At 39.4% G+C, this 13,876-nt stretch overlaps 1 protein-coding gene and 1 long non-coding RNA gene across 3 annotated transcripts in view; one reads left to right on the top strand and one right to left on the bottom strand.

The window, feature by feature from the left end:
* Window positions 1-13,876, bottom strand: part of ncalda (neurocalcin delta a) — a 73,305-nt gene that overhangs the window by 22,396 nt on the left and 37,033 nt on the right. The window contains exon 1 of one of the 2 annotated variants that reach the window (XM_039685280.2): window positions 9,480-9,620. The exons of the other annotated variant lie outside the window; for it this stretch is intronic. The gene's annotated coding sequence lies outside the window, so the exon portion shown is untranslated. Of the gene's footprint in view, window positions 1-9,479; window positions 9,621-13,876 lie in introns of those variants that run through there. 2 annotated transcript variants of the gene reach the window in all.
* Window positions 8,370-10,823, top strand: LOC148976971 (uncharacterized). The gene is made up of 2 exons (XR_016145695.1): window positions 8,370-8,619; window positions 9,528-10,823. It is a non-coding gene; the product is annotated as an uncharacterized LOC148976971 (long non-coding RNA).

Raw genomic sequence — 13,876 nt, 5'->3', positions numbered from 1 at the left:
TGTTGTTTTGTTTAGAGCTGCTATTATCAGTTTCACATATAGCGCCTAAAAACGCGTAGAAAACGCTGGGCGCGCCGCATTCTTCATTTTGCAAAGCGCCAGGGCGGTTGCGCTTCAGTTGGTTCTTGTCACATGACCTATTGTGTGCGTATGGTGCGCTTGCGGTATTCTGAAAAGTTGAGATGTTTTTATCTCGACGCGGCGCGGACGCGCATGGAAAAGAAGAGCGCGCCGCACCGCTTCCATTATGAGCGCGCATACCGTGCGCCTACATTTGAAATAACGTACTTGAGCGCGCAAAAGACATGATATGTGAACCGGCCCTAAATCCGGAGTTTTCCACCACCGAAAGGTCTCATATCTGCAGCGATGAATACTCCTAAGGCGCTTGTAATTGCATGAGTTGAGTTACTTGGAAGTTTAATTCCAAATGAAGACGGGAGAGTAGTTTGTACAGTTGTTGGTTTGACCGACAAATCTATATTTTTGTGCTGTCTGCGGAGATGCGCAGCCATGTTAATCGTGTTGCCAGAGGACGAATATGGTACACGCACATAGCAGAGCTTGCAAACTGTGGCTGTTTTGTCGACAACGCGAACGCTGTCAACATACCGCACTGCAAATCCAAAATACCTTCACACCGGCGACTTCAGAGAAGCAGGAGGGTGTTCAAGTTCCGTTGATGGGTCTTCTATAGTTGCCATATGTGTCAGTTAGAGGACTCGCAGCCTTTCAACAGGTGTTTTGTTTTCCGCACTGTGATGAGTCGTTCATCATGAATGAGTCATTCATCATAAACGATCTGTTCATTGCCTCTGTCACGCGACAAATGAACAAAAGACTCGGGAGGTAAAGTAATTATGTTCTCTGCAAATTATTTTTCACTGCATTCAATATGTACATCTTCTTAATGTTCGGGGAATTTGCATGTTAATAGTATAACATTTAAAGCCCCTGAAATGACTAGCAAAAAAGTTTAGTTAATTTTGATGAACGAGATTGAACAATAGTGTCAGTAAAACGATCCGAACTTTCCATCACGGACGCGACATGGGGCGTGGCAGTATCGACGATACCATTTTTTTATTTCGATTTCGATACCATTGAATTAATTTCGGTGACACCCCTACTATAAAGGCTATTGTTTCTGTTCTCGCGCTCCAATTCACAAAGATCATAAAGCACGCCTGCTGTTTTATTTTATTTTATTTTACAAAAGCACAACGTTTTCTTGTTGTGACATTACGCAAATAAAATAGTTGCGAATAGTGTATTATTATTTTCTGTATAACCATAAATGATAGAGTATTTTAAGTTGATTCCACTGTTGATGGGAAAATGAAAGTGTTCACTTGGATATTGGTCAAAATCGAGTGTTTATTTGTGATAATCTTAGCCCTATTATTGTCCAACCTGTACTATGAATGAGATGTGACAAATTGCTTTGTTCCTTTTTTGGATAAAAGCGTCTTCTACATATGTAGCCTAATAAACGTTATAATAGGCTAATGATTATAATTATTATTATTATTTGCGGACACGGGCCTAAAACTCCGTCTTCTAAGTCAGGTGACTGTAAATGCGGAAAATCAGTTTCCATTGCAGTTTTTTGAAAAAAATCTTTCAATTTTTTCGAATTGCCTGAAAAACCTCCTCAGGCGCGTTTGTAACGTCACGTAATAAGTAATTACGTTCAAAAGGCCACGGGCAATGTAGCCGAAAGTACAGAATCAAAATCGCCCGACATCGTTGTTTTACCTTTTAATTCTTTTTTTGTAAATGGCGTTTGAGTTAGTTTGCACGTTCAACCTATGCGTTCAACTTGTAAACACTCTGACTCTGTACTTACGGCTACGTCGCCTGTGACCTTTTGAACATAATTACGTACTACGTGACGTTACAAATGCGCCTCACAGAATAGAGCAAAGCTAGCATTTGTCCTTAGAAAAGTTACATTTTTGGAATAAGTTTTGAAATAACCGATCGTTTCGCATGATAAGACCCTTATTCATCGTCTGGTGTCGTTTAAAGACATTTGAAGCTGCATCTGAAACTGTTATTAACTGTCTTTTCGACCTTGTACCGTCTGGCTCCTATGTCCATTATATGGAGAAAACTCCTGGAATGTTTTCATCAAAAACCTTAATTTCTTTTCGACTGAGGAAAGAAAGACATGGACATCTTGGATGACATGGGGGTGAGTAAATTATTAGCAAAAGTTTTCAAAAGTGAACTAATCCTTTAATGTGACGGTTGTATGTAACTACTGTCTGCACTCCCCCCTGTGGTAGGGGGAAGGAATTGAACCCCTTTTTGGGGACTTCCTGAAGGTAGCCATCTTAAATAGGAAGTGATGTGGCAAGGGCAGAGAGACTACACAACACTGTTTGTTTTGGAGCACAGAGTTTTGTCTTCAAGTTTTCACCTTTTTGTTACAATAAAGCTCAAGTCTTGTTAAAACAGATGTAGCGTCAAATATACTTTCCCTCACGGAAGTGGCTTAAGAAGGAAAGAAGCCATTACAAGGACTGACATTTTTAAAATAAGGGTTACCAAAAATTAATTTGAAATTACAGTCTCACTCCGGTCACCAAAGTCCCAAGGATGTCGACCATGAGATCTTCAAAAAACAAATAAAAAGGGCCCTCGATATGGGTGGTAATTCGCTAATGGCAGAGAAATTACTCTACTTAAGCTCTTGCTGAACAGTGTCTAAGAGGTTGATCTTTGAAGTCCACACGGTTGCTGCTTTCATCCTATTTCCATGATGTAATGACCCTGCACCTTTTGTCCAGTAGGCTAAATCCATGACTTTTCCAGTTGTTCTTGATTACTGGATAAGGATTTTATAGAGATTACAATTCAATACTTCAGAACTAAGCACAACTAGAAAACACATGACTAAGGGTGGGTGATCTGACCGAATTCTTATTTCACGATATGAGAAATATTATTGAATGATAACAATATATATGTAGAATTAGTGCAGTGATGATTAAATAAAATCAAAAATAATAATCAAAAATAAAATATTGCAATGTTTCACAGTAAAAATTAAATATGAATGTATTCCTATTAAAAGGTAAAACAAGTTATTCAGTCAAGAGCAGTAGGTATATTAGGCTGCTGTCACTTTAAGTCCAAATGCGCGGCTCCATTTTACTGATCCGGTTTACATCCAAATGTTTACTTTTACTTGAGACATAACCAGCTGTTACATGAATACTCAACACGATGTGCATTTTGATATAATTGCGTGTGTATTATGAAAGACAACTGAATTTGTGATCACATGCAGAGAGAGGCTTTCTTTGCACCTGTTATGCTGTGTGTCAGTCAGCGCATGCACCTTCTTATTACTGCTTATTGTGCTTAACTTTTAACATCAACTTTTTAGAATCTGAAGTGTCAATAGTGCTATACACATACCACAACATACACAGTATAGCAAAATTTCTAATGATAGACATTTTATACTGTGGTGATGTTACAGTATTTATGGGAATCAGGACGAGGCCGAGGGCCGTGAGAGAACATATGTGGATTGAGCACGCAGCGGTACATACGCACAAGTTTGTTGAGCGCACATCCATTTTTCAGACATCCCTGGAAAATTTGTAGTTCGGTCAGATAGGGCAATAGCAAAGAAAAATCAAATGAGGACCATATTACTATATAATATGTTATTAAAGGGTTAGTTCACCCAATTCTGTCAGTATTTACTCACCCTCATTTTGTTTCAAACCTCTATGTGTTTATTTGTTCTGCTGAACACCAAGGAAGATATTTGGAAGAATGATTTAATCAAACAGATCTTGACTACCATAGTACGTATTTTTTTCCTACTATGGTAGTGTGGCTTCCTTTGTGTACAGCAGAACAAATAAACACAGAGGTTTGAAACAAAATGAGGGTGAGTAAATACTGACAGAATTTTCATTTTTGGGTGAACTAACCCTTTAATGTTTATACTAATGTATATATTAGCTCAGCCAACTAATTTGATTCATATTCTTTTGGTTTCTCTGCACAATATTTGTAAAAATTAAAAATGCAATGAAAATACAGTTCTTGAAAAAGTGGTATCGGTGCACCCCTAATTATTAACAAAGTTTTAAATGAACAACTCAAATTAATATAATGTGGTTTTTTTTATATAACAACAACGTTATAATATTCTGAATAATGAGAGTAAAAATATAATATGTAATATAGTGGATATATTTAACAAAATAATCCTCTCTGTAGTTATTTTTTTTGCGACAAACAAATAAAATTAACAGAACTTGAAAGCTAAGCTTCATCTCATCACAAAAAAACCTGCTCTGTCTTGTCTGTCGGTCTCAACGTCACGATTTTTCACTGCAAAAGAAAATGGATGTGTGGCATGAGAGCAGTGTCTATTGCGTGAGGCTCACACTGAATGCGTGAGAGTTAACAGCCCTGCAATGATGGTGGGAACCTCAAACTACAGAGAGCTGACAGATAACTACCTCTTTGTAGCAGATATTAGTCATTTTTCCAAATATCTAATCTGATGATATGAAAAGAACTTTAAGCCTAGCAACAGTGATGTCTGACTTGTGTGATCACAAGGAAACTAAAATACTCTAAAAGGTAAAAGAGGAAAGCGTCCTCTCCTAAAAGGAAACAATTTCTTGTTCCACAGAATATTTTGTTTTCCTCCTGAATTGTCTGAATGACATAATCCAGGGCAACAGTGATGATCTGTTGTGATGGCAACCTTAATGGTGTAGTCACCAAGTCTTAGCTTTTCAAATCATTCACTGCGTTCACATTGATCCAGCGTCACTGCACAGAAATAGACAGTAAAGGAACATGATTCAACTGTTTCAATATCTTGTGCATGGTTTATTTCACTATTTTCTAGTGCCACTCATGTCTCATAAGAATTTATGCATATTCAGATAACATCTATAGATTGAACAGCATAAAAAGAATGAAAATCAATAACGGAAATGACTTGATGGAATCCTATATGCAATATGAATGATATTGCAATTAAGGGTTTAGCAGTCCAAATCATTAGGCTAAATGATATCTCTTTTTATTAGCAGAGTCTGCAAAAATCACAACAGGACAACCCGTAAGACAACATACATGTATAATCTTAAGTTCTTTTGTAGAAGAACCATATAATTCAGTGAATGAAAACTTCAACAAGGATCTCGCATTCAGTCACAGTTCTGTCCAGTAGTGCATGCCTTGCCCTCATTATCCATGTCACTCAACACGACTCAACCAGTCTAAACAAGGATTGCATTTACTTCCATGAGTATTTATATAATTGCTCAAGGTCAGTTTTGTAAGTTGAAAAATGAAAGACTGCAAGACCACATTTGACAAAAGGGAACCGAAATAACCAAGAAGCCGGAATAAAGAATGACTAATATAATAATAATAACAACAACAACAACAACAACAACAGGCATTTCATATTGGCAATCAATTTAACAATAGCACAGGAGAATTAAGTTTCCCACAGAGATTGAGAACCAAGGAAACAAACAGAATGACTATTAACACTTCCAAGAAACACATTATAAATAGTGCAAATAAAAGAAGAACGCAACAGTTTCCATTTCCAAGTTTTCTGAGAACCATATTTTTAGCAAATTTGATGTGAGAAATATCAGAAATATGGTGCTAATAGAAGGTACAATTTAATCCTTTTTAGTTTTCTCTTGTTCAGGGCACACATTTTGAAGACAAAGAAAAAAAATGGATATCTCGCGAGTCGCGAGAGACTTAAAGCTATAAAATTACATTCATTTAAACTACAGCATCTTTCCAGAAATGTACAAAATGTATGGGGAGAAAAAAGCAGTGTGCAACACTCATAAGTGTAACAAAACAAGAACAGCTGTGTCCAGCACTCAGCATGGTGGAGGATATTTTTTGACATGCAGAGCCCTGCAGAGAATGAGCTGGACACAAACACGGCAAAAAATGACTCCTATTTATTTCAAACTGAGAGCAAATCCTCTTTCATAGTGCAGTTTTTGTCCTGAGACAGAAAGGGAGTTGAAATGGAAACAGCAGACTGAGAAAGTTCATCATATCTACTCAAAGACAAGCAGACAGCGATCTACACAACTTCATCTAATCATTCTAATCCCAAATGCAAAAACTCATTCCAGAACCTTTTGTTGAGGGGCGGTATTATTTGTGATAAGACCAATAATACCCCTTTACCGCTGAAACTGTTCTGGTGCGGATTCCTGGCCGTTGACCATTTTCGAACCGTTCCATACATTACCATTGCAGAAAAGGGGGTTTCAGGCTGGAAAGACTAGTACAACTGGGGGATGGAGAGACATACTGGCAAACTATTGAGAAATGTAACACTGCACTATATTGCTCTTTAATCTAAACATATGAAACTATGAAAGAGAGACTCACGGCCCTATCATACACCCGGCGCAATGCGTTTTTAGCTAGTTTCAGCCAGTTTTCACGTCCCGCGCCATGTTGTTTAAATAAGAAAAAGCATTTGCGCTCATTTGTGCATCAATGGGTGTGCTGGTATGAGAAAGAGGCACTTCAGGAGCATTGTTGGCACGCTGCTATTTTGAGGCAACTGAAAAAGACGGTGCCATTGACCAACTGAAACCAGAAGTCAAAGGCTTTTTTTATTTTATTTAAAGGGCGCATTAGTAATATAAGCCTATAGGCGGGTGCGCGCGGCTTCTTATTGCACAGACGGACGCACAGCAGCATACAAACAAGCCAAATATTAAAACGAAAAGGATAACAATGTAAAAGATAATATTTGTGTACATAAAGATATGGTGGAATCCGGCTTGTCCCGTAGATGGTCTGCTGGTGTGCCGCAATGTATATAGTGAATCCGCCATGGTGAGAGCGCAACTGGCTTTTAAAGTTAATTGGAGATGAGACTCTGATTGGTTTATTGCACGTATACGCCCAAAACACACAATTACTTAAGAGAACAGGCCCTTTTAGATCATTTTTCCCTTCGTAAAAAACTAGCAAAAGTGGATTTGGACACGCCCTAACTGCACTTGCGCTGGGAGCTTTAGACCATGCGCTTAGAATAGGGCCCCCAGTTTGCAAGAGAGTGAGTGAATTATATGGAAATGTGGCCAGTTTGCGACACTCCAGTTCGCCTGGCCGAGAACGCAAACCCATTCTGGGGGAAAGGGGGCATTTGTGTACTATGCAAGTACAATATGTCCATTCTATTCAATTCATAACAATTAGGGTTGGGTATCGAGAATCGAGTATCGATTGGAACCGAGACTAACTTTTTGTTTTTCCCAGAATCGTTCAAAAGTTAAAATTTCGATTCCTAGTTTCGATATTCACAGTCCGCCGAGCAGAAGAAGAAACCGCTGAACAACACCAACGAAGAAGCGTCTACCGGAAGTGTTGGCATAACCACGCGAGTCGAACATTAGTAGCTTACGTCGGCGATCCAAAGTGTGGCTTCACTTTTCTAAAAATAACGAAATCTCGGCAAAATTTGTGACAAAAGTAGTATTTTTACAGAAGGATTATTTCCTTCAGAAAGGCCGTTGGTTAGCAAGGTTAGCTAAACTTTTTTGACCCTGCCTCTTAAAAGAATCGGAATCGAGAATCGTTAGGAACCAGAATCGGAATCAGAATCGTTCAAATTCAAACGATACCCAACCCTAATAACAATAATATGATTTCACTTTAGAGAAAGCCGCCATCATTGGGGAACATAAACAGAGTGACGAATCAATGCATTTCACACAAATCGAACAATTTTCGTAGTTCCATCCCTACTTTGGATGAAAAGCAAGGTAAAAAGGCCTGTTCACACTACCAAACGGCTGTTAATGCGTCTGGTCAAAATGACAAATATTCACATGCTGTTACAGTTTTTACAGTTTTTTTTTTTACACTGAGAGATGTCCCATTGCACTGCAAACAAAACTGGCCAACCAATAACTCAAACTTAAGACTCAATCTTGCAATTTTATTGGAATGTAACGACTTTAATGTGTAAATACAGTAAGAATCCAGATTGCATGCAACAATTAGTTTCGTTTCAAACATTCTTCTTGAAAATGAATGAGTGCTTCAGTAAACACTAGTAGGTTTGTGATGCATACATTATGGCATTAAGTGCTCATCAGACTGATAATGACGGTGAGAAAGCTATTAAAACTGCACTTAGAGGCTTGATAATGGAAAAAAAAAAATCATGTTCACTTGGCACTCTGTATTTAAGCCATTTAATAGATACACAACACACAAGCAGCACCTACACACTGCTCATACACACACACACACACACACACTCTGTAATGACAGACAGGGCTGAGAACACACAATAGCAGTGGTTGCAGCGAGGATAATCTCCTCCCACACACGTGGGCCGTGCTGAACAAGCTGCCAGCAGCGTCTCTCATCCCTACTGCCAGCAGGCCTCCAACGCAGAAGTGTGTTTGTCTTTGGTGCCATGTGTTTCTGAACTACCAGTAGGCTGTGTGTGCACAAGAAATACTGTCACATCACTACGGGGACCCGATAACATCTAATAACCAATATGTCTTCGCAGCAGAAGTCGAGCCGAGCATTGAGCCGCGCTTCAAGTCTGTTCCTCAGGTGGGTCGTTAGCTTAATTTAGTTCTTGGTAAAATAGCTAGTGATGTATATGATGATTACTCCATTAGGAATAGAAGAAATCTTTTACTTTAATGAAAGTGCGAAAAGCACTGTCTGCTAGAAAGCTCTTTTCTAGGGGTTGTGATAAAACTATTTTTGAATAAAGCCAACCGTTGAGACCACAAAAAAAAAAAACTCCGGCAATTAGCAATAACCGTTTTCTTCCTGCCATAGATCACCCTCCACCCACGTTCAATGCGACAGGGGGGATGGGGCTATTCTGGTATTCAGTGCAAGTGCGTCTCCTCAGAGAGAGCATTCTTTACACACACGCTCACCCACATGCATGAGTTAAGCGAGCAGTGCAAGTGTGGGGGAAGGTGGAAATTAAAAGTTGGGGAAGAGGAAGAATTTGGAAACATTATGCAAGCTTCCTCATCTCTCCTCCTTTCCCACGAGGCTCTCTAATGTAGCTGTTTCTGCTATGACAATATCAGAGCTGGCGGCGAGTGGTAAGTGGACCATCTCCCTCCAATTCATTTAACCCGTCCACAAACAAACCTATAACATGAAGAGATGGATAGGATATGAAATGGAAGGGAAACATTGGAGGAGATGATCTGCGTGTGCGGGGAGTTTATCGAGTGAATGACTACATCTTAACTACATCTTTCTCCTATTCATAGATCTCCAATGCGCCCTTAGCGTGAGCCAGCATGCAACAGCTGTGCACGAATAATCACACTGGCATCTTGCATAAACCCAACCAATAAAATCTCACTAGTTCTGAGACATGACATACTCAAATAATCCTTAAAATTATTGGACATTACCAAAGAAAAATAAGGAGTATGACTTACCTCTTTTTCTATTTTTATTTTTCCCCTGCAATCCACTGCCTTCAACAGTCCATAACCCGGCTATTTACACCTGCCGACGATGAAGATGATGATGACAGTGGTAACAGACAGCGAAGAGACAGCCAAGACTAAGACTAACCGTGTCAATTCAACAAGTCCTCAAGATTCTTCGAAGCCCTATGCAGTCAAGAGTGGACCAAACTCTGGCAGCGTCCCTCCCCCGGTGACGTCAACAGCCAGTCACGTGAGCGCATAAAAAGCAGAAGTGAGCTAGTGTTGCCCTGGCAACAGGCAGACAGTTCTGTAGTGATTTCAATAGGTCATCTGTCAAAGCTGCAGTGAAAGAGACCCTCACAAAACCACAGTCTAATCCTGCAGTGATAATAAGCGAGTGTTGTGGAAGAAAAGCTGAAAATCTTCAGTGTGGACAGGAAGCTGCATCGAACGATGAAAGAGAAACCGCATGAAGTGTGCAACGATTTGCGAAATCAGACTGTTCCACTGTAGTAAACTGCTTTCCATTCCTCAATGCTTCTTGATGCAGAGTTCCCAGCCGTTTCAGACATGCTTTTCTCAGTCATGACAGTGGCTGGTGCTGAGTCAATGGTTCCCATGAGACTTTGAATCCAGATTATAAACATTCTTTGGTAATCAGAACCACAGAGGAAGGCAGAACATAAACAGACTTCAACTCCAAGTATAATCCAAGTGTGTTCAAACTGCCTGAATGGATTTTTTTTTTTTTTTTTTTTGCTTTTGAGTGATGCAATAACACCTAGTATCGTCATCCAATTCCTTAAACTGAAAGTGAATCTTTAATGGTTAAAGTTCAGAATCAATAGTAGCAACTTGATAAAACTGAGCAATCGAGTGCAAGCCAGGCTGGTCACAACAATAGGCACTTTTGAGTAGGGCTGGGTATCGTAACAAAATGTTCGATACCGATACCTTGACTTCGATACCAATTTTATGATACCAATTATTCGATACCAATTTTATTTTATTTTAACCAGTTTTTACTATAATATTACCTACATTTTTATTTTATTTTTCAGTTTGATGACTTTCACACTTGTATTTTGAGTATATAAAAAAGCACCAATGCTAAAGTTTTCTGTTTCTATCATTTAACAACATGTTTTCTTTACTTCAATGAGCTCATTGTTTCTGCCTTATCTTAATGCATTGTTTAACAATGAAACTGAATGAAAATTAATTGAAATGCATTACACTGTCACCTCGGATAACAGATCATCACTCTAAATTGTAATTTAGAAACATGCATTTTTTGTAAAACATGCATTTCTACTTTGAAACGATATGTATTGTGAAAAACGCTATACATAAATGTGAATTAAATTAAATATAGGCTACTGGGGGCGGGATATATGCCTCGCATTCAGCACACATGAAGCTTGCCGCGAAGCACTGGCAACAGTAGCCTAATGATTATGGATGTGTCGGGAAACAACAGCAAGGATATATTTTAATTGTTTATTAATGAACAAGTGTTTAATAAGTCAGGCGATGTTGACTCGTCATTCCTGCAGCAGTGAATGTGCGCGCCTATGGATTAGGTAATCAAACTAATTTCTAATCGTTTCGTTTTAAAGTATACATATTTTGACCGTCTATAGTCCTATTTCTCATGTCTATGAGGCAAGTACCGATATGCTGAGCCTGAGTGTCGGTTAATCTATGACCCGCTCCAGTTCTTGCAGTCAAAGACGGATAAACTTTGTACTCTCAAGTGTCTGTGCGAGTATCAGATTTACCGTGTTTTAATGGTCTTGGCAGCAATTATCTTGTCGAAAATATTGCATCGCGTGCTTTTGGCATTGAGTCTGGCACATAGGTAGGCTACACTTTGGATCATTTCCACATATTTTCTATCCATCTATGTTGGGACGCTTACACGCAGGCACGCACACACACACTCACGTGCGACGAGCTACGTCTCTGAGCAGCCGCGTAAACTAGTGTTTTCCGCCACAGCCTATCATACTGCGTGCTTATTGTTTCACTGACGTTAACGAGATTAACCATTTAGGTACCGAAACTTAGTACCGAAAAACAAGACATGTTTCGATACTCTGTAGAACCGAGGCAATTCGGTCGGTACCTAAAAAGTACCGAACTCGGTACCCAGCCCTACTTTTGAATGACAGAAACAGTTTTTAAGGATCAAATACAAGGAAGGACTTAGATAAGACACACATATCACACAAGTGATATAATTCATTTTAATTACATTTTAGAGCTTTCTTTTAACTATTTTCTCAGCAGGTTTTGTTTATTTTTGAGAGCCAGCGCCAGTATTCATGGCCCCCAGAATATTTTGTTGCATGAATATCTGAACATACAATATATTAAAAGAAAGAAACCCTCTGCTTTTAAACAAAATACTGCTTTATTCTAGCATAATGCATTATTTTTATAATCAACACTTGAATCTGGATAAGTTTCATAAAAAGCAACATTTTGTGCAAAAAGCATTTTTTTTTTCTCAAAAACTACATCCAGATCGGATTTAGAATGATGATCAAAACATAGCAGAAGTCAATCGAGTCCATCAACACCCTCAAAGCTCCATAGTCCTAGCTTGTCCTGGGTCAACATTTAATTCAGTAAAGTTTTGATTTATATGCTGTTTAATGTTGATGGTCGCATATTTTAATATCGTTTTTGAATCGGTTTCGTTTCCGTCCGTTTTTGATCCAGAGATTCTTTACTCATGAACTATGTCAATGGTGGGGAAAGCAGATCTCATAAATGACAGGGGGAAAAGAAAACAGCACAACAACAATGCATGTTTGCAAAGTTTCTAATATTATGACACAAACCCACGGGCCAGGCCTATCTGGGTGTGTAATTTATTTGCCTTGAGTGGCACCAAACAAAATCGTGCAAAATAATGACCTCTTCCGCTGCTTGGACAAACAGGGGGGTTTGGATGCTGCTCCAAACTCATGTCAATGACTGATCGAATGTCAGGCAATGCAAACAATGAGCAATACTTCAAGTGAAACAGATCCACGGTGTTTAAATGAACCTACAAACTGTTTACATAAAGTTCTCTCTGCACATTAAAAGGGGATAGGAAGTATTGTATAGGGTTGGGCCGCTGGATGATATCATCGTTCATCGCGATGGCCAAAGTCCTTTTAGGCAAGTCATGCCACCAGGCTACCATCTTGGAAATGCCTCCGGGCAGCTATTTCGGACTAACAAGACCAGGCTCCTATCTAAATGAATGGGCAGAGAGTCAGAACTGCACTTCCACTGGTCACCGGGACATGAAAACTGCTTGTATAGAAACAGCAGTAAAATATGATAAAAATCATTGCCTCAAAATAAGATGTAAATCGCCTTTTTCCCCACAGGTTATACATTTACTACATATGCGCAAGGGTTCTCGTCTCCGCCGGCACAAACATCAACTGTGCGCATGCGTCAGTGGAACCAGAAGATAGGCTTACACATTTCCCGGCTTGACAGTTAAAAGCAGATGATTGGCTTTCCAGCGGGAGGGGCGGGGCATGTGCATACAACCATCTTCGGTGTTACAGGTTTTCCCAATATAGTTGTATTGAGGAAGTGGCATGTCTCTATATAAATTGTCTCTGTGATGGCTGACAGACATCACGATGTTAGACGGTATAGGCTAAAAGTTCAGAAGAAGTTTTTCTAAACTTGAATTAGTAGAAGATCTGCAGGATTTAGAAACTGAAATTGCTTTTTAGATGAGAGTAGCGTAAAAATAATGTGCTCTAGTCATAAAACACTTTTTCCACTCTAATCAACATCCAGGGATGCAACCCGATTAAACTCTAGCATTAGGTTTTCAGCATATGTGTGGTTTCCCTTTCAACATAACTTTGAAAAATAGGCAGCACATTTTCTTATTTGTGTCTTCCAGAAACAAAAAAAAGATTCTGCGGGCAGCACTGGCCTAAGAAGCCAAGGGAGTGAGTCCTGGTCTCTGCACTCCATTACAGACAGCGGAAAGAGAAGTACAGGCGTCTCTGGGTCACTATTCCAGGGTGAACCCGCCCACTCTCCGGCCCAAGAGCGTGGAAAAATCTGCTTTCATGCAAGGGGTCTAATTTGAATACCATCTGGTGGATAGTTGAATAGAGGTAACCAAGCCTCTAAAATGAGGCAAGAAAGGATGACAACAGAAAAAGGGCAAGGTCAGGAAATAAGAGCACCACAGGGGGAGAGATCTGGCACAGAGAGGAAGGGGGAGCTTCCCCCGAAGAGTTGATGGGTAGAGTAGGGGGAGATGATGCTTGAGAAACACGGATGTTTGTACAAGACCATACAAGGAAAAATAAGATGCCAAATAAAGTCTCAAATTATACTTCAAACTATGAACTTCTGTGACAACATGGCCC

The sequence above is a fragment of the Pimephales promelas genome, chromosome 12 (genome assembly GCF_988280905.1).
Source record: "Pimephales promelas chromosome 12, fPimPro1.hap1.1, whole genome shotgun sequence".
NCBI lineage: Eukaryota > Metazoa > Chordata > Actinopteri > Cypriniformes > Leuciscidae > Pimephales > Pimephales promelas.
Note: the sequence above shows the minus strand (reverse complement) of the source record. Positions and strands in the feature narration are given on the sequence as shown.